The sequence below is a fragment of the Lontra canadensis genome, unplaced genomic scaffold (genome assembly GCF_010015895.1).
Source record: "Lontra canadensis isolate GAN:19392208 unplaced genomic scaffold, GSC_riverotter_1.0 scaffold9, whole genome shotgun sequence".
Lineage (NCBI taxonomy): Eukaryota > Metazoa > Chordata > Mammalia > Carnivora > Mustelidae > Lontra > Lontra canadensis.
In genome coordinates, this window is record NW_022631003.1 from 29,736,274 (window position 1) to 29,756,542 (window position 20,269).

At 35.6% G+C, this 20,269-nt stretch overlaps 1 protein-coding gene and 1 non-coding gene across 7 annotated transcripts in view; both read right to left on the minus strand.

Annotated features, from left to right (window-relative positions):
* The window catches only part of CCDC91 (coiled-coil domain containing 91), a 289,046-nt gene that overhangs the window by 69,485 nt on the left and 199,292 nt on the right, over positions 1 to 20,269 (minus strand). The window lies entirely within an intron of this gene.
* On the minus strand, positions 4,139 to 4,245 carry LOC116866470. The gene has a single exon (XR_004382402.1). It is a non-coding gene; the product is annotated as a U6 spliceosomal RNA (small nuclear RNA).

Here is a 20,269-nt window from a genome sequence, read left to right on the forward strand (position 1 = left end):
TACATATGTTGAAAGAAATGTATGCCTAAGAATCTTTTAAAGTGACATAAGCATTTTCATGCATGGTTCAATCATTAGTTTGAAACTTTTCTAAAAAAAAAAAAAAACAAAAACAAAAACCAACACTAACAGAAGGCATGGAAATATTTAGTGATAATATAATATATTCATTTTCCCAGAAAACACTTTACCTCCTGGGAGTAAAGAAACAACTGATTAAGGGTGGTCTTTGACTCTTCTTTCTTCTTAGTTGTATACCCTCATTTCTCAACCTACTAGTTAGTAATTCTGTATTGTGTAAAGTCTAAGGATGCTGGTTGCAAGGGATTTATCTGTATTATGGATTAAGCTGTGCTGAACACACACGGAACTCATCCATTACAGATTCCTGAAGCGACAGTTTCAACATCATGTCTTAATGGTAATATCCTTATTCGTAATAAACACTGAAGGGCCATCAATGACTACAATAGGTAACTTGTTAAACCAGAATCGAATTTTACAATTTATAGCCTAGTTCAAAACATCCTATGGGATTTAGAATGTGCTCATTTCAACCAGGAATGCAGAGGAATGTTCTTCCGTGTGAAGCTCTATCTGTGCATGCATTCACTTCAAACAGGGAGCAGGAGAATGAGGTACCTCCGTGATTCCCACTGCTCCCTACATAACACTCCATTAGCTCTTTCTCACCAAAGACAAGATGAATGCTAACCACTTTTATTAAATTACAGGACTCACGCAGATGTACGATATAGCTAGCTACTCAGTATCTGCAGAGGTTTTTTTATCACAAGCAATAGAACTGGATCAGTCTAACTTCAGGAAAAGAGATTTTGTTGAAAGGGTACCAGAAGCTTGAACAACTGATGGGAGGCTGTACACCACATATGGAAATGGACAAGCGAAGTTTTTCTCCTTGTATAAAACTGACATTTTTCCATTTAAACACAATTAAGCTAAGATACTCACTGCCTTACATATTCTACTATTAATTATTTTCTTTTTCTTTAGTTTAAGTCAGAGATTACTGTAGTATAGCTAAGAAAACTATAAGATGGTATCCGACTTCTAAAAATATGATTCCACTGAAATAATGCTGGGTGTCAATCCTTTATAGAGACTCGTTCTCTATCATAATGCTGTTGAAAACTACATCCAGTTGACGACTAAGTCTTCTAAATATATAATTTCTGCAGTGTAATCTAGTTGGAAGACAGGCAAAACTGTTACAATGGCTTATCTGGGATAACAATTTAAGGTCCTTAAATAATGGGCAAAGCTTACAGGAGTCTACATTTGACTAATGGACTACTGACTACTTAAAAGTATGGACTTATGAATTCTGCCTTCATTTAGGAAAAATGGACAAAAGAATGTCATGTCTTTCAGATAATTCATAGATGATAACAAAGAAAATAATTAAAAATAATTCCCCCCAAATAGGTAAGGCAATTCATATATTTAAAAGCAGTTGAGTCAATACAAACCACTCCAGGAACCTTACTCTTTACATTGTACATAGATAAGTAACAACCATTTCTGATTCTGAATTGTGTGCTCATATTATTGATGCCACTTATGACCTGATGCTTGGTTTTTTCCTACACATATTTACTTATGCAATCCTAACCCTTCTTATCAGTCAGAAGTGTGTTCAGCTGTAACAGAAATCTGACAAACAATGGCTTAAAGAATTTATTATTTATTGCATCATGGCCTCTGGGAGTAAACAGTCCAGGAACCAGACTATTTTCCTACCTGCATTATCTTTAGCATATCCATTTTCTTCCCTTTGGTCATAAGATGGCTGTTGTGCCTTCCAGCATCAGTTTATGTTCTAGACAGGAAAGACGAGGAAGGAAAAGCAAACTATACTTGCCAAAGGAATCTGTCTACTTTTACCAGAAAAAGAGGCTTCTTAAAAGCCTCACTCAATAGACTCCCTTTGACACCTCAGTGGCTAGAACTGGGTTATGCAGCCACTGAAGGCTGATGAGAGTTTGAGGAGTTCCTGTTTAAAACTGTGTATACTGCTACCCTTAAAACCCCTGGGATTCTATTACTGGGTCAGAAGGACAGATTTAATATTATATAGACAATTAGCACTGTTTGCCACAATTCTGCAATGCTAGATGAGAACTATGGTCTTTACATGGTCTGCCCTGTTTCTTCATGTTCCCTGCTCTAAATGCCCAGAGCAATGACAAGCTGAGTCATGAATTATGACAGTTGTTTGCTACCTTGTACAATGCGCTAATTTTTAAATATATGCTTAGACTCATCATCCCGTAAGTCCTTGAAACTGAGTGTCCAATTTTATAATACTTCTGTATCATATAAACACGATATTTGACTTATTGATGAATTTACTCATGAACTCATCTCAATACTATTCTCTAGGAGAAGTAAATAATAGCTTATTATTGTTGCTCTAAAAGTGATTTCATTCTTGACTATTCCCTATGCGATCTGGACATTCTCTAAATTGCTTTAAGTCTTACCGGCTCTCTACTATATTCCCTAAACTTACAGCTTTCCTAGCAACATTACAACAATAAAATAAATGAGACAAACACTGTTCCACAGTATTACAAAGGTCTTAAGGAGTGAGGTATATTTTAAGCTACCTGTAAATTTAGCACCGAAATAACCATGGTACAAATCAATTATGACAACTATTTTGCATCTCTATCTTGCTTTTCCCTCTCAAACATATTTTCCAGTTAGGAGAAATGAAACAGACCAAATGCAGAGCTTTCAAGAAATAGTGCAACTTTCTCAACAAATAAGAAAGGACTCCCTTCCCTACACTGTCTCTTTTAAAAACATCTTTACAGTTATCTTTTCTTAGACATGAGTGTGGAGAAAACTATTGGTCTAAAATGAAGCTCTCTAGCTCAAAGAAATGGTTATTTATTAATTTATGGACATGTATTTTTCTACTAAAATGTTGTACATGCCATAAAATATGTACTATTTAAAGAGGCTAATAAATTGAAAAATGCTTCATTACGTTTGAAAATCTTGGTTTAGTACTTTGTGATAGTGATTTGGGTCTAGATGTACTTTAACACTTGGTTTTGATGTCTGCAAGAGACCTCAAAATAATACGTAGATGACATCTGAAACACAGCATAGTTAACTCTACTTACTAAACCATGAGGCTCGTTTTTTAATTTCACCCATAGGTTAAGTTCAGTGAAATTTTGAAAACATCGAATTGAGTATTATGTGACACTAACTCTCTGAAAAAGTTGCAGTCTTTTACAGTTTGGTTTGGTGTTTTGGGGAGATGCAAGAAGCAGCAGGAGGCCAGATCACGGAGAACCCTAGAGGCCACTGCCATTTCCTCTGAGTGACATGGGACCATTTCAAGGTTTTATGCAGAGAAGCGATAAAATATGACTGAAGTATGAAAAATGACTTTGTAGTGTGAGAGTAGGAGTAAAGATCCTAATTAGGGGGCTTGTGAAGAAAGCCAGGCAAAAGCTGATACTGGCTTAGCCACTGGTGACAGCAATCGAGGTGGTTAGAATCTGGATATATTTTAAAGATAGAGTTCCCCATACATGGGATAGGAGGCAGAAATAACTGTTAAAGTTTTAGCTTCAATATTATTCTGCTGGAGGGTTCTCTGATCCATGAAAACTTCATTAGGCCCCATTCCGTGTGCTTCTACAGCACCCTGTCCCACTTTTCTCTCAGCACTCTCACATGTGTGGCAAGTTCTGGCTTTCCCCATTTCCTTCTGGGCTCTAATCTTTGGCAGTGTAGGAATCATGTCTATCTTATTTAGAGTATATATTTAGTATGTAAATGTTGAGTAAGCTTTTGTTAATGAGTGAACTGAATAAGTAAAATCATTACAACAGAACTCAGTTTTGGCCATAAAGATATCGGGAAATTCTTCCTCAGTCTAAGACTGTACAAAACCTTCTTTTTCAACAGTGGTACATCACCCACCAATTCTATAAAATAGTTCATCATCACCTATATTTTATTACGATCTATTGTGGTTAAACAATAGTATCTTCTTTAGCAAATGGCCATAGCTCTTAAAAGACTTTATCAACGGCATTTAGTATTTTTCACAGCCTAATGCATGAAAAATTCCCAAGAACTTAAAGTATGTATGAGAATTGCTATGACTGATTTTATTTTATGTGTCATCCCTGTGCAGAGGCCATGCTAATCTTCTCTGTGTCGTTCCAATTTTAGTATTTGTGCTGCTGAAGCAAGCACTAATTGATTTTATTTTAAATGTGAGATTGGCCAGACCATATACTATTAGATACTAATTGACTGAGTGTAAAAATAACTACAGCTTCAGGGATGGGAGTGGGGAACAATCCTGTCCTGACTGTTGATAATGCAGTTCAAATCTCTATGGAACAGATCCACTGACAATCTGTTGTTAAGTTTTTGTTTAGTTTTGTACAATATATACATATTCTGAGAAAACTTCTTGAAGCAGAGCTTTAGAAGCCTAAATTAAAGAGTAGCACATGATTCAAAACCCGGTAATGGTATCCATTAATTAACTTAGCTCTTTACATACTCTTTGCGCTTGTTATGTATGAGCCAAAAAAAGAACTAATACCTTATCACTAAAATAGTTTTTGTCAGAAACCTTGAAGCAAAGAAGATAAGGATCTAAAATGAGCAGAACCCTCATGAGACACAGGACGTCATATACTCTGTGTCAAAATCCCTTTGCATCACGTGCTTAGAAGTGAATTACAAGTGTACTTAGCCAATGGTGCATATCTCTTAAATTTCTCAGGGTGGTTTTACCATGCTGAGTTTACTGCATCAAAGGACTGGTTTTCAGTTGTGTAGGTACAGACACCAGATTGGCCAAAACACTAAGCACAGATCTTTCTCTTACAAAAAGACTTGCAGTAACTCAAGTTCACAAGACTGTCTATAAAAACGTCCCTATATTGCAAAGAAATCACGATCAGAAAGCTGCCTAATAAATAGAGGGTCTGATGGTGTTAGATTACATAAATGTTTAATGGCATTTCTTCATTCATGAAACAAAATTTTCTTGAACATCTGTTATGTGTCAGATTTATTCTTTTTTTTTAAAGATTTTATTTATTTATTTGACAGACAGAGGTCACAGGCAGGCAGAGAGGCAGGCAGAGAGAGGAGGAAGCAGGCTCCCCGCTGAGCAGAGCCCGATGTGGGACTCGATCCCAGGACCCCGGGATCATGACCTGAGCGGAAGGCAGAAGCTTTAACCCACTAAGCCACCCAGGGGCCCCCGTCAGGTTTATTCTGAGACACTGAGAATATAGTGGTGAACAAAATAAATGAGGTCCTTTCTCTCTTGGAGCTTATACTTTAGTGAGGGAGACAAACAACATGGATTTTGGTCTTGCTTTTTTATTGATGTGTTGCTAGTACTTAGAGTACTGGCTTGTACACATTAGGTGTCTGATGATATTTTATTAATGAAGAAATAATGCAATGTAACTATTAAAATAGTTTCAGATAATGATATGGACGAAGAAGAAAATAAAACAGGGTCATGATATGGTAAAGTAAGATTAGTAGGAGAGAGGGTAGCTTGCCTAGATTGGTTGATATGTAGCAGATTAAATTACTATTTGGCAACTATTAACCCATTCTTTTTCCCCACCTCCATAGGAGCATCAGTTTTCTACTCCACTGCTGTTGAATTTGACTGTGCAACATGCTTGGCCTCACGGTGGGTAGAATGTACTTCTCTGCCTTCTGATCTTGGGCTTGGCCATGTGACTTGCTTTGGCCCACAAGATGTCAAGAGGTGACACAATCAGAAACTTCCCATGTTTGTGTGTTTGGGTTTTTCCTCTTGCACTTGTGCCACTGATATAAGAAGAACAGGCCCTGGATAGCCCATCTAGATAACCTCTGAGTTTTGGAAACTCTGTTCAAGTGCTTTAGTTTCTTTCACTAAATTAAAAAACTTTGATTCGTGAATGTCTATGCTATTTTGCTATTTTCATTAATCTGTTGACTGCTAATGTCAGGGTCCTAAATATAAAAGAAATATGAATGAACAAGTTGCATTTTGGTGGGAGAGTTGAAAGGAAGGAGTTTTTACTAACTATGAAAGTACACAATAAAAACAGGTAGATGTAAAACTTCTTCTTTTCTTTTTTAATTAACAGGATTTTTTAGTAATTTAACCACTAAAATCAACTAAGAGCAGAAGGAAAGCATGTTTGTTTAGTCCAGTGGCTAAGCTCCACCCCAGACAAGATATTTTCATTTTCAACACATGATACATAAGAAAAGGAAAATGTGAACCACAGGAATGGAATAAATATTGAGGACAAAAGCAAAGTGTTGAGTATATTATAGTCACACTAAATCTTAAATGAATAAGCACTCTAAACTATAAAGGAAAAACTAAGCAACAAAGTTTTTATATGCCAAATGTCCCCACAGATGAATAAAAAGCAGACATTAAAATTCTTGTAAAATGGCAAAGAAATTATGATTAATATGTTCCTGGTTACAAGGTAATGATAACATTATACATGCAAAGAATATGAAAATATGAAAAATCTTGGTGACAAGAGCAGTGGGATCATTTAATGAATTAATCCCAATGTGCACTGAATGTTGGATATAGGATTTATCTGAAAATATTGTACTTCAACTCAAATGTTCAGAAAATTATCTACAGTGGAAAACATTATCTGGAAAAGATTCGAATGGATTGGAGGAATCTAACTTTGAAACTAACTAGCATAATAATGTTCTGACTGGCAGCCAGATTTTGAGCAGCCATAATTTTCTACAGTCCAGAATCTCAGAGAAAGATAGAAGTAAAAGGGACCAGGGAAAATAGACACAAAACCTATATCCTTATTACATAGTTAAGAATTAAAGACTCTCCTTTTTCAGACTTAGAATATACATGACTTAATTTGATAAAAAAGTACTTTGCTGTCTAGTTTCTTATTATTTCTTCAATTTTACACTTAGAGTTGAAAAAAATAGCAGAGGTCATGGATAACAGGAGAAAATGGAGAGGATGTAGAAGAAACAGACCCACTGATAAGAGCATGAGAACAAAGATGTTTCCGAAGACACAACAGACAACTGAAATTTAATGTAGGTGAATTCAGTAAAGAGACAAGTTAGTCAAATTCTTTCTACTTTGGGAATCTTTGTGGCCATCACTCTAAGAAAACAAGTACTACACTTATGTATATATGTACGATGTTCCTAAATTACCAAAGGTAAAATTGTCGGTTAGCTTAAGAACAATCACTTAATCACTAAAACTTAAAAAAAAAAAAAATCTACTTATACATACCTTCTAAAACTATCTATTTTTAGCATAAGTACATGGAACAAAAACCTTATCTATTCAAATACTGCATATCTTCGGTACAGTGTCACATCATCTGGGCCTAACTGTAGAAACCTCAGATTATTTGAGAAAGTATGAAATTGTGGTGGCCAAGTGGCAAACCTTCTACGACATGTCTGATGAACCTGGCGACTGCTAAAGTCCGGTTTTAGTAAGAATGAAACCCATGTAGTTTGACTTCAAAGGATCAGATTTAGAATTAGCCATGAGACTAAAAAGCTGGAAAAATATTTCTACAGTAACCATAGCAACTTGGAAAAAATTCCCAAAATATGTAGTGGCCATTTGTAATGCTCCCTGATTTTTGATACCCTTCCTGTGTTTGGTGAATTTCTAGCCTTATGAGGTATGACTCCCTTAGGTAAAACCCAGACAACACAGTTATCTACCCTGCTCTATTCCAGGGCTCTGCTAATCAGAGTCAACCGTGATGTACTTTGATTCAGCAGAAAGAGAGGAAGGAAGCTCTGTATAGCATCCATTTTGCTCACAAGGATGAGACACATTCAACTGTTGGCTACTGCAATGGTTGCATTAAGCAACAGGCTCTTAGAGTGCTTGATGGGAATGTCACAGCAAAGGGAGACTTATTTTTGAGCAAGTTTTTTGGTATAGTTTTGGTATTGTTTCTAAAGCTTAACTTTGCCCTTAGTTCTCCAGCTCTTAACACTTTGGTCAACTACTCAATTTCCTTTTAATGAACTTTTTTTACTGCTTAACTAGCCAGAGACAGTTTCTACTGTTTAAGAGGAAAGCCCTGGTTGATACTAAATGGCTACTGAGAGTGGCTGAAGGCATTTTAGCCTCAGGAAAATCAGAAACATCTATGGTTAGTTCTGGCTCTGTAAGGGCTCTAAAATTCCAGCCGGTTTCTGAAAGAGAAAAAAAAAAAAAAGTCAAATCAAGTCTGGAAGCCTGCAGTAGCAAAGAAACAAAGTTTTAACTACAGTCACTTGAAATGAAGGGACCAATGAAGGCAAGACTTTGGAAGATCCAGTGGCTACTAACATGGAACAACAATATAAAGAGCATGAAGAAGATACGATTCTTGACTTGCTTTTAATTCCACAGCACAGCTTTTTAAAAAGACAACAAAATGTTCACAATTCCAAATTCTCAGTTCAAGGCAAAAATCACAGCCAAGAGCTATTCCCTAATGTTCCTGGGGAGGGGAAAGGCAGCATCAGCGAACAATACTGTCTACCTTTTACAGACCAGGAGTGTTCCTGGGTCTCACTGCTTTCAATGTAGACAGTAGGATGCTCAGGTGGCCGACCTCAGGTAGATAAATTTAGATCCAAGAGGCAGGAGGAGGAGGTTACTGTTCTTGTTAGGAGAGTTAAGTTGTAACCAGAATGCTCTGGCCTGCTCTGACCATCAGTTTTGGCTACTGGATCAAATGATCTACCAGATAGGCATCTAAAAAAATCCCAACTTAATAAAATTATAATATATCTGGGTTTAATGCAGAGGGGCCTGACTTGAGCCACTACAACAAAAATTTGTAATGTCTATTCCAATTTCTAGTCCCAAGTCACTTTGCAGATGCAGAACTCCAAGTTCCTGAAGACATGAATCGTAATGACATGACAGGTGTAAACTGTAAACTCTCAGCTTGGCCTTTTGCATCAACATAACTGCACCACAGAAGGGAAAGACCAGGTCTTTGGGGGCACTGTTGTACAACAGCTCTGAACTAACTCTAAAAGACGGGGGACCCAGAACACCACTATGGACTAGTGGTCACAAAGGGTGATTGTGGGAATCAAACAACCAGTGGGAGGAATTTTAACATGAATGTGCCCCCATCCAGCCCAGTGGAACCTTAAACACACGGAGTATGGAGCTGGCACTGCGGAAGGAGAGGAGTTGGCGAGAGGCTTCATCAGAGAGTCGTCTCATACGCAGCCACTCCCGCAGACGCACATTCTTCCCTAGCGCTCAGTGCCAGGTACGCGGCTATTCATCTGCACCTGGACTTTTTCCTCCTTCCCTAATAGAGAGAGAACACCTGCAACAGCTGTGTTCATACAGCAATAAATCATTTCCTCTTAGGGTTATACAAATTACTTGGCTCTGAACCACAGTACATTTCACAAAGACCTGTACTGTCTCACCAAAACGCAGGACAACTACAATGCTGACATTACATCTCCAGGACCTGGAAAGCAGGAATTGACCAGTATTCAAGCTCCTTTGTGCAGACACGTAACACACAGCTCTAAGTCCAACACACGTGGAGTGGGTGGGTGGGGGGAGTTTCATCATTATGAAAACAGCAGAGCTGCACCGTGGTGAAGTTTCTGAGGGCCCCGTGATCTTGGGCACATCAGGATAACCTCTACAAAGGTACATGACTGACTGTACCTCCTGCCACTAAGAAAGAAGCACGGTGGTATGTGGGTCTTTTTGTGAAAATAATATATATCCCACTGGGAATTTTGCTTTGTGATCTACTTATGCAGTAACCTGAAATATGCTGAGTGAGCCCAAAAGGACAGAGGAGCCTTCCTAGTTAATCGCGGCTACAGAACATCAACCTGGCCTTTGTGACCAACAGATTCAATGGATTTAGAACTGTCAGTATTTTATCACAGTACTAGATGGAGCCTGGGGCAAATTCTAATGGAGGAATCCCAGCAAGGATCGCTAAGGTTTTGGAGCAAAGTCATCAGGCGGGAAACGTGTCCCTTTGAAAGGGCATATTTAGTTCATTACCAAGTGCTATTAGAATCTGTGCATCAGACTGGAAACAATAAATGTGACCTGATCTGCCCTAAGTCAACTTGGTTTAGCTGATTCACTGAACTGTTAAATCAGGCATGCTCAGGAGTAGGCCATACGAAGTGACTGTGACATACATGGAATGAGACTTCAAAAAGAAAAAGCAGAAGTTCCACGATCAGAATCACTTACTCTCAGCTACACCCGCCTTGTGGTAGGTTGCTACAAGAGACTCTAGGCCATTCCCTTTATGAACACATTTTATTTTTATAAGGGACAGCTGAAGTATTTTGTTATTATTTTACTTAATGTTACTGTTAATATGGGTAAGTATGGAAGAACGGTATATTTTAAAGGTTAGGTTTAAGTACTGACAAAGGGTATAAGCTGATATTGAATAACCAAGCAATAAACGATAGTATACATTTGCCATATTTTCTTATTTTGGCATTTTGTGAAAACCCTTAACCTATCAGGGGATATTCTATCCTTATAAGTTTGGTCACTGCGGGGTAGAATGCCCAAAGAGTATTTCTTAGCTTCTTTTTTGTACCCAGCATACAGGCACTGTGATCAAAGGCCTACCAATCAGGGTTACCCCCATGAGATTTCAAGAAGAAATAACCTGATGAATGAAACTCTGTAAGGGACCCTCTTAACTGGTGAGAGTTGGAGGGAGAGACTTTCGTTTTGGGGGCCAAAAGCTAGAGGCTGTGAGATGCAGCGGTGTTAAGTGGGGGAGAGAAAGCAATGAGCTGGGAGGGGGTATATGGTGGGTCAGCAGCATGAATGGGATCTCCTCATTAGGTCAGTTCTGTGTCATGGCTTTGGGCTTTCCTTTTGAAAGCTGAGCTTACAAGCCTGCTTCTCCCATCCCAATAACCTCTTAATAAATAAACTCCTTTTATGCCTAATCGGTCAGAGTCAACCTCTGTTGTACAAAATTAGGAATTCAATCTGAAGTTAAAAAATACACAGTTTTCAAATAGACCAACAACCTGTCACATATTTATAGGATCTTAATTAGGTTAATCTTAAACTCTCTGCTAAAGGGATGCAATGATAAAAATTAGTTCTTAAGAGGGTAAATTCATGTGAATGTTGCAGCTTTATGTATAAAACTAAGAATTATGGAATCTCATGCATGGAAACTCAGCTGAACCAATCAATAATGAGGAGAATGAATGCAAAACTTCTAAGAAAATAGGATAATAAATATCTTTAAAAAGAGAAATAAGATGAAGAGATATACAATGGTACATCAATCCCACAGAAAGAAAAGTAAAATTATGTCTTATCTATCCATTTAATATTCTTATTTTAAAAAATAAGAAAAATTGTCTGACAATTTACTCAAAGACTAAGTCAGACATGTGATTCACCCATAATCTAATGGATTTCATTCAAAAATAATGTGATGATAATAAATGATGTATCTGTTTCCTCTCTGTTACAGACTCGAGTTCACATGTATTAAATAATTGGACTTCCTTTAAAGAGTGAGCACAAAGCTTCCAAAGCAAGACAGGAGCACAGAGAGGTCATGTCAGTGCATATGAATCAGCAATGAACAGAATGTCAAGGAGGTTTTCTCTGTTTTCATATGAGAAGAAAAATACCGCATCTCTTAGAAAATGATTTTTTCATGCTGTTTCCAAGGCACTATTAGTTACAAACCAAATTGTTATTTTTGCTATTTTTTCAAAGGAAAGAACTGATGGCAGAGGAGATACATATGATGGAAAACAACTATATAATAAATCAAGTACTTTAAATGTAACAACTACCAAGTGTCTTTTAGTAATAATATAATTTCTTTTGTACTGAAAGAGATTTTGATAAAGAAAGGAAAAAAAAGTCATTTTAGAAGTTTCAGTTAAAAAGCAGCACATGAAAAATAATTCATCTTTTAACAATTTATAGATCTGAAAAATAAGTCAAAGAATGGGAAGCAACAGATATTCATAAATATGCAGGATAATATAAAGAACATTATCCTTTTATGGAGTAAACCTACACAACCCTATAATTTCTATGGTCCAACTGTTTAAAGTATACAGAGAAAGTCATTATATTTGTAAATGTTTCATAAGATGCTCTTGTAGTAATATTAGTGCAAGGCCTGGATGGTCATTGTTCAATCCTTGTATCTTTCTTGTAAATGACAGTATTTTCTTCTCTCTACCTAGCAAGATAGAATTAAGAATTGAGAGCCACTAAGAAGTATCAGAGAAGTAAATACAAGGATTATACAGCTTAGCTCCATACTGAAATAGAATCAAATGAAATTAAAAGAAAATATTATCCGTGCCAACGTAACTTCAAAATTTAACAAAACCGGTTTTCAAAAAGCTTATGTTGGGATCATGACTCAGTTTTCTTAATTTGCTAAATAAAAAACTTGTTTGCAATAATGACTTGTATATTTGGATCTATTTTAAAGGACTGAAATAACTCTGACATGTTACTTTTGTTTCATTTTTTAATTCCTAGAGGAAGTATAATTTTAAGGGAGTTTGGCATTAGCCTGTATGTGAGTAGAAATGTGTACTAATTCCAAGAATATACCCATAAGGACTTTAATGAGAACTAAAAAGAATAGGCTAAGGGTTTTAGTTTTAAACACAGTGTTAACATAAACTTTAAATACAGTTAACACTATGTTTAAAACCAAAAAGATAAAAGATAGAGATAATACTACCTAGAATAGTAAAGTTAGAGTGGTTTTCAAAAAGGCAAGACAAAGTTATTGTTACCTTATCACTGCTATTATATAAGCTGGTGGTGGTTTTAACTTCATAGCCCAATTCATGCATGCTTAAAACCTCATTTTAAGATTTTGTCAATCTTTTATCACCACCTAATATTTCCTAATAAAATCAGGAAAACACAAGTCCTGTTTTTTATGTAAATCTAAACCTTAAAACCCTGTAGGAATGAAATAATATTTAAAATAATCTAATCCAGTAGTCTTTGCTAGGGTACTCAAAAGTTCATGACATGGGGTGCTGGGTGGCTCAGTTGGTTAAGCCTCTGCCTTAGGTTCGGGTCAGGGTCCCAGGGTTCTGGGATCGAGCCCCACGTTGGGCTCTCTGATCAAGCGGGGAGCCTGCTTCCCCCTCTCCGCCTGCCTCTCTGTCTACTTGTGATCTCTGTCAAATAAATAAATAAATTAAATATTTTTTTTAAAACAGTTCATGACAGGTGAAAAATCTACTTAAAAATTTAAAAAAAAATCGACTTAAGAATAAGTTACAAATCGTATGCAATACATGATTGCAATTTCCTAAGTGAGGTGTGTGTGCCTGTACACTCTCCAGGCTTTTCTGCTTTTCTTCCTAATTTGTCTGGATGGAGCTGATTCCTCTAATTTATCTAGATGAAGCCTGTACAAGTAGAAAGATGTATTAAAAGCCTGCTAATGTAGAAACTGACAATCCTAGAACAGTGTCTGAAAAATAACATGTAAAGCAAATTATCCAACCAGACTTCAGTACTGTTACTAGGGAATCTCCCTACATGGTTTGCAGTCAGAGAGAACCAAGCTAAAAATCTTCATTCTTTTTTCTACTGATCTTGGGCAGATATCAAATATCACTCTCAATTCTCCTTGTCCGTAAAGTGCAGATATTATTTAGGGTTGTTTTGACGATTATGTGAAACAGTGTAAATAAAGCAGCTACCGTGGTATTTTGGACAAACTTGGTACTCATTAATGGTTGTTGTTTTGTATTGTTTTCTGATATAGAACATTTCATGTCAAGAACTAGATTCCACCCAAGTTGAACATTTTTACGTATTCTTTTCATAGTAAGATCATATTAAGATCACCTTTTCGGGGTTTCTACATTATTGAATTCCCACAGTAACTTTTCTTCAGTTGAACAACATCAGATCTTTCAAACTCCTTCTCCTAGGTTATATCCTCAATAGCTCACTCTAAGAACCCTGATTTCCATGAAAATACCAATATTTTTTCCTAAATATGGAACTCAAAACTGGGCACAGTTCTACAGTGAAACCACTATAAGAGAAGAAGATAGTAGTAGAATGTGGGCTCCTGTTTTCAGGATCTCTTCTCTATTATTGTGTATCTCATGCCCTTCCAGTTTTCTTAGCTGTGTCGGGGCTATACCTCTTCAATGGTCCTAACTACTATGGGCTTTGATAATCCTCTTTGGATACTGGCTTTCCCCCAGGCAGCACAATAAAACTGCCAGTATAAAGGAAGTTGACAAGGCTAGTTGGTGTGATGCACAGGAAAGAGTACAGGATGAAGAATAGGAAAATTCAAGTCTTGACGATACTATTTACTAGAAGAAACCCTGGAAGAGTCAACATCTCTACCAACTCTTTAATTTTCTGGTTTGTAAAAGCAGCATAAGAACCATGCAGTTGATTATAAGAATCAAAGAGTATATGTAAAAACCTTTATAAATTTTAGTTGCTAAATAAATATTCTATTATTACTATTATTATTATTTTATTGATACAAGGGTATAAGCTCTCATTATCTCATTTATCTGAGCACAGTCCTGTGTACAGTGCTCAGACTATTAAAGATGTTCAACATTTCTTTAGAGAATAGAAAAAACACTTAGACAAACTTCACAGTACACAACCTAGGACGGAATAACAAGGGCACACTCAGAAGCGTGCTGTGTAGATAACTGGATCGATCAAGATGTTGGCCATTGGGAATATCCCTTTGCCCCTCATTTCTTTCTAAACAGTTAATAGTTGTGGCTGCTGCAGCATAGTGAGGACAACTGGAGACCCTTCATAAATAGTACAGGCATGACTAAATGCTTTTTAAGTTCTAAGATTGGCTGAAGGGTAAATCAACATAAAATTTCCATCCCCACTGCCCCCAATAATCTGAGCTTAATGAAACAAGACATTCTAGAATTGCAACCAAAAGGTATACCAAGAATTTAGAAATGGGCTTTTTAACAAAAATCTTTATAAAATTAGCTTATTTCTATAAGGGATTAAATCCTTTGGTTTCTCACATACTATTATCCATCTTTTTTTTTTTTTTTAACCATATAGCCTAGTCCATATTTTAGTTTCCATCCAACCAAAATAAAGAAAAACCCATCCTTGATCATCCTATCTTAAACGATCTTCTGGATTTCTATTGCAATTATGTCAGCATAATGCTTTTGACCTTTATCCAAGCACTCCATATATTATGGTGTTTACTATTGCTTTAAGCTATTATTTTGTCTTTACACAGTTACTTAATATGTCTTTATACTTTCCTTCCAAAACAAGACTTTTAGGTTTTTAAAGAACTTGTTGCTTCTGGTCCTCCACCGCTATTTGATATGATAGATACCACACAGTGCCATACAGCTAACGAAACAGAAACACGGGTCCCTGTTACCCTCTTGTTCTTAGCTTTTTAACCTGAAATTTTCATTTCTGACCTATTCACAAATTCTTGTCCCTATTCTTTATTGCTGCATCTTGCCCACAGAGCTAGACTGCTGGTTAACAGCTCAGACTTCGGAGCCAGACTATCACTTTCTAGTTTTATGACTTGTGATCATGAAATATTCTTGAGAGTAATGTGCACGCACATACACACACACACACACACACTATCCTTAGACTAGTGCCTGGAATCATCATTTCAATTTCGAGGTCTTTGAAATTAGTGCTTCCTCTAGGTCTGACCTCTGGTTTTCCTTCTGGGCCAGTTGCTCATCATTTATTTTATGAGGTATCTAGCCATTCTGAGTAAAAGCTTCAGTTGGTATGACCCATCTCAGTGTGTCAATTCCGAACTGCCATAATCTATGACTCAAAACTGACACTTTGATTTTGTTGATCTGTCCTTGATTTAAATCAATTCTTACCACCATCTAAATTTTAGGAACTTTAATATAATGCACCAATGGAGAAAAGTCATCTGAATATTTAAGAAAATGTTAAAACCTTTCAGTGAAGAATAAAGCAAACTGTCATTGTGATAATTTAAGAAGTGATTGAGTAATTATTTAAATGAATACTTTAAATTACTACACAAACAGATAAACATTTTTAGACACTAAATGACCCCAACACAAGTATTTATACTTACTGTATTTTGATTTAGAAATTTTTTCTTTCAACAGAATGCTATCCCCCAAACAGCTGAAGGTCACATTAATTACTGTACCTAATTAGTTCTTATGTGTACATACATAAATTGTCATTTTAATTCTAAATTGGAACATATGTTATTTCCTGAAAGATATACAATGGGCTTTGATGTAAACATTAAGCTGTATCTATAATATCTTTTCAATTACCCCACTGCTGAATGGAAATGATCAATAGTGATCTGCCTCACCAGAAACCACTGTTGTTCATGTGTCAACAAATTTTTTCAAGGTTATGCTTATGCAACTGACTATGGAAAAATAAGGAAGAGGATCAAGAAGACTGTTAAAATATAAAGTGGAGAATGGCAATAAATTTTATTTTAAGGTATACTGTATGAAATAAGTTTTCAAAGATTCTAAGATGTAAAAAAAGTAAATAATTTTTTTAGAGCACATTTATATAAGCTAAAACAACTTTTAAAACCTATTCATCTCATTGGTTTCACTAATCCCTTCTGAATTAAGCTTTTTATTCTTTAAATTTAGAGAGGACAAATTTATGACCCAGTGAAATATCAATTGGCAAAATGATTTGCACTGGCTGTTTCTAAATCTAAATGTCTTTCTATGTATTTGTTATTATACCATTTGAAATGGATGAAATTTTAAAAATATGATAGGTAAATTTTTTTTGTGGGTTAACCTGAAATACAGGTAGTATGGAGTAGGTTTAATTCCCTTCGGCATCAAAAAATGAGGTATGAATGAAAGGACAACAAGGACATGTGAGGGGTTATTGATTTTAATATGCCTTGGTCAGATAAAAACATTATCTTTTATGAGACCTAAACCAAAAGTTATAAGGGCAGATGCTTCTTGCCTAGGCAATATACAGCCTGCCCCAGAATGAGTATGAGTGAGTTAATTAGGCTAATTAATTAGAATGAAAATGAGGCAGAAGGCTGGGGAATGCCAGAAAGTGTCATTTTCCATACTAATGAACAAATAATGTATAAAAGAACTAGTATGATGCAACTTATTTATGCCAAGAATTCAAAACCCCTCAAAAGATTTATCACTTGTCAGGGAAAATGTTAAAAATAGTGCTGATAGATTTTAGAGCTATAGAGACATCGGAGATCAGACAGTGCAACTTCTATATTATTAAGAGAAAAGTAAGGCACCATAAGATATTAAATAACTGTCTTGAAATCATGTTTAATTCAAATAACTGTAGAACTGATCACAAAGTTCATTTTGGCCAAATACTACCTTTTAATAATTAGTTTGAGATGCAAATACTCAAGAATATGTAGCAAAACTGGACTGAAAGAGTCCTTTTAAAATTAAGAAATTCTGACAATGCCTTGACCACAAAAACTTTGAAGTGAAGATAACTGCTCCTTAGTTTTCTCTAAAGATCTAAATTAAAAGGATCCTCTAGAGTGAAGATTATTTTCCTGGAGGTGATTTAGAAAACACAGGCCATAATTCTGGTTCTTAAGAGGAAAAAATAATAATCTTTTATTACATTTGGACAAGATTTTATTTTTTAGGAATCACTGCTTGGCTGTGAGTGGTTGTTGCTTGCTGAATATTATTCACACTTCCTCCCTCATAGCAAGCTCATGTGTAACAGTCTTAACTTGTGGGATGGGTTGGAACACTCCATTCTAGTCCAAGGTCCATAGGTCATTATAAACCACAAATTCCTCCTCCCTAGGGAAGTGTCAAGGGATGTGGTATTGCCTATATCATTTTTATATAATCTCCTTTAGTCTAAAATACAGTTTATGCCACTCATCACCAGGTTTAATATATTATAATAATACCTTACCTGGTAATTAATACTGACAGAAAAATCTTTCCCAGATTGGCACCTCTGGAATTTCAACTGTCTAGTTACAATGAGGCATAATGAAAGAATAAACATTTCAAAGGCCTGATAGCAAGAAATTTTCCCCATGAGATGATTGTAATGGTCTAGAACAGGAGTTGATAAGCTTTTCCCTAAAAGGGTCAGATAATAAATATTTTGCATTATATGGTCCTGATAGAATATCAAACTGGCCTGCTGCTGCATCACAAAACCAGCTAAAAAATTATACATAAGTGAATGGGTATGGCTGCATGTTTCAATAAACTTTATTTACAAAAACAAGTAGCAAACCAGATTTGAACCACGGGTTACAGTTTGCAACCTCTTACGCAGAATTGATAATGATTCAAGAGAGTTTGGACCAAAACTTAAATTTTAATAAAATACAGTTATGGCCTTCCCAGTGAAAATCACTACACTTGAAGATACCTAGTTGACCTGCCTTTTGCCTCAGACAAATTAAATATATTTTAAAAACTTTTCATCTTTTCCTATTTACCTCTTCTTTGGATTGTACAAATTATAATGAAGATTTCTAGATTTATTAAAAAATTAGACAATTTCGGGGGCACCTGGGTGGCTCAGTTGGTTAAGCGTCTGACTCTTGATTTCAGCTCAGGTCATGATCTCAGGGTGGTGAGATGAAGACCCAGATGGGGCTTCATGCTCAGCAGGGAGCATGCTTGAGATCCTCTCACTCCTTCTGCCCCTCCCTGTGCAGGTGCACATGTGTGTACTCACTCTTTCAAATAAATAAATAAATCTTTAAAAAAAACAGACAACTTTTATCAACTAAGGGAACATTTATAAGAGTTTGAGGCTATAAAACAGCAGCTTTTCAATTCTATGCTAACTATGAATGCAATATAATAATTATTTTTTCTGGACTTAACAAGATAGATTTTACAGGATTAAAAAAAATCCCTACTACTTAGAATACTTAAAAGAAAGTCATTTTTATCACTGGACAGATCTATTATTAATCTGAATTATTTTCCTGGTTGATCATTTAAAAAGCTCTCCTTGTTTGCATATTTTGATTCCATACTAATTTTTGGTTATTATTATGAATTGGACTAAAAATATAAGTACTATGTATCCAACTTAGTAAATAATTTAGTATGCAATTTCAGTGTAAATTATAATTCACTTAATTAGTGCATGTATAGGTAGCCCCTTTGTCCTATCAAAGATGTTTAGACCAGATGAATAGTATTTATAAAATTTGATGATATCTCTATTGATTTAAGGAAAACTGGTAAATGGCATTTAAAAGTAAAACATTTTCTCATTATAATTCTAATTCTTGTGTAATTTTAATTCTAATTCTTGGTATCATTGTAATACCTAAAAGGACTGGCTAATTGATTAAACTGAAGTTAACTTGTTGACTTCAGACACACAGAAAAAGCAACAATATCCGCTACGGTTATATGTGATTCTCCTACATCTTATACTGTAGGACAAGTTATTTGAAAAGTTAAGCATTTGGATTTTTCATTCTGTGTTTCACTATCTTTTAAAAGTAAAGACTAAAGGGAAAGATGTAGGGAAAAGAGTCTTCATTTCAACCTTTCAGAGAATTTGGTAAGGGTAAGATGAGGTCAAAGGAAAAATTGTTTAGGACAAAAGACATATAAAGACAGGAACTAACACAACATTAGATTTCTTCCTTCAAAGATTTCTGAAAACTTCAAAAGGGGAAGATTACTTCACAGACTGGAATGTAAGCCCAGTTGGAACTAAGGTCTATAGGGCTTTTGAGGTGTCTAATGCTAAAAATCTCAAGTTGACTCTCTAGTTAAAAAAAACTGGAGAGGAGAAAGGAAAATTTTTGTTCTGGAAAAGTGTTCTTCTCTGATGCAAATAGAAATCCATCTTACAAAGGAAGAAGTAGAGATGAGTTGCCCTAATTTAGTCTTTTGGAAGGAGACAAGAAGATTATAAATTTGCTAAAAAACTTTTGTTTCTTCTATGACTTTATAAGCTATGAGATATCTTATTTTTTGTGAAAAATTTCCAAGCCCAAAGATATTCATACAAATTAACTTGAAATACTGAAATCCAGTTTTGGAAAGAAGAAGAGTATAGAGAATCTGAATTTTTAAAATGTTATATAAAAAAGAGGTCTAGTAATTAGTTGGTGCTCTATTTCAGATATTTTACCCATTTTCCTTTTTTATAGCTTTTCTGTTT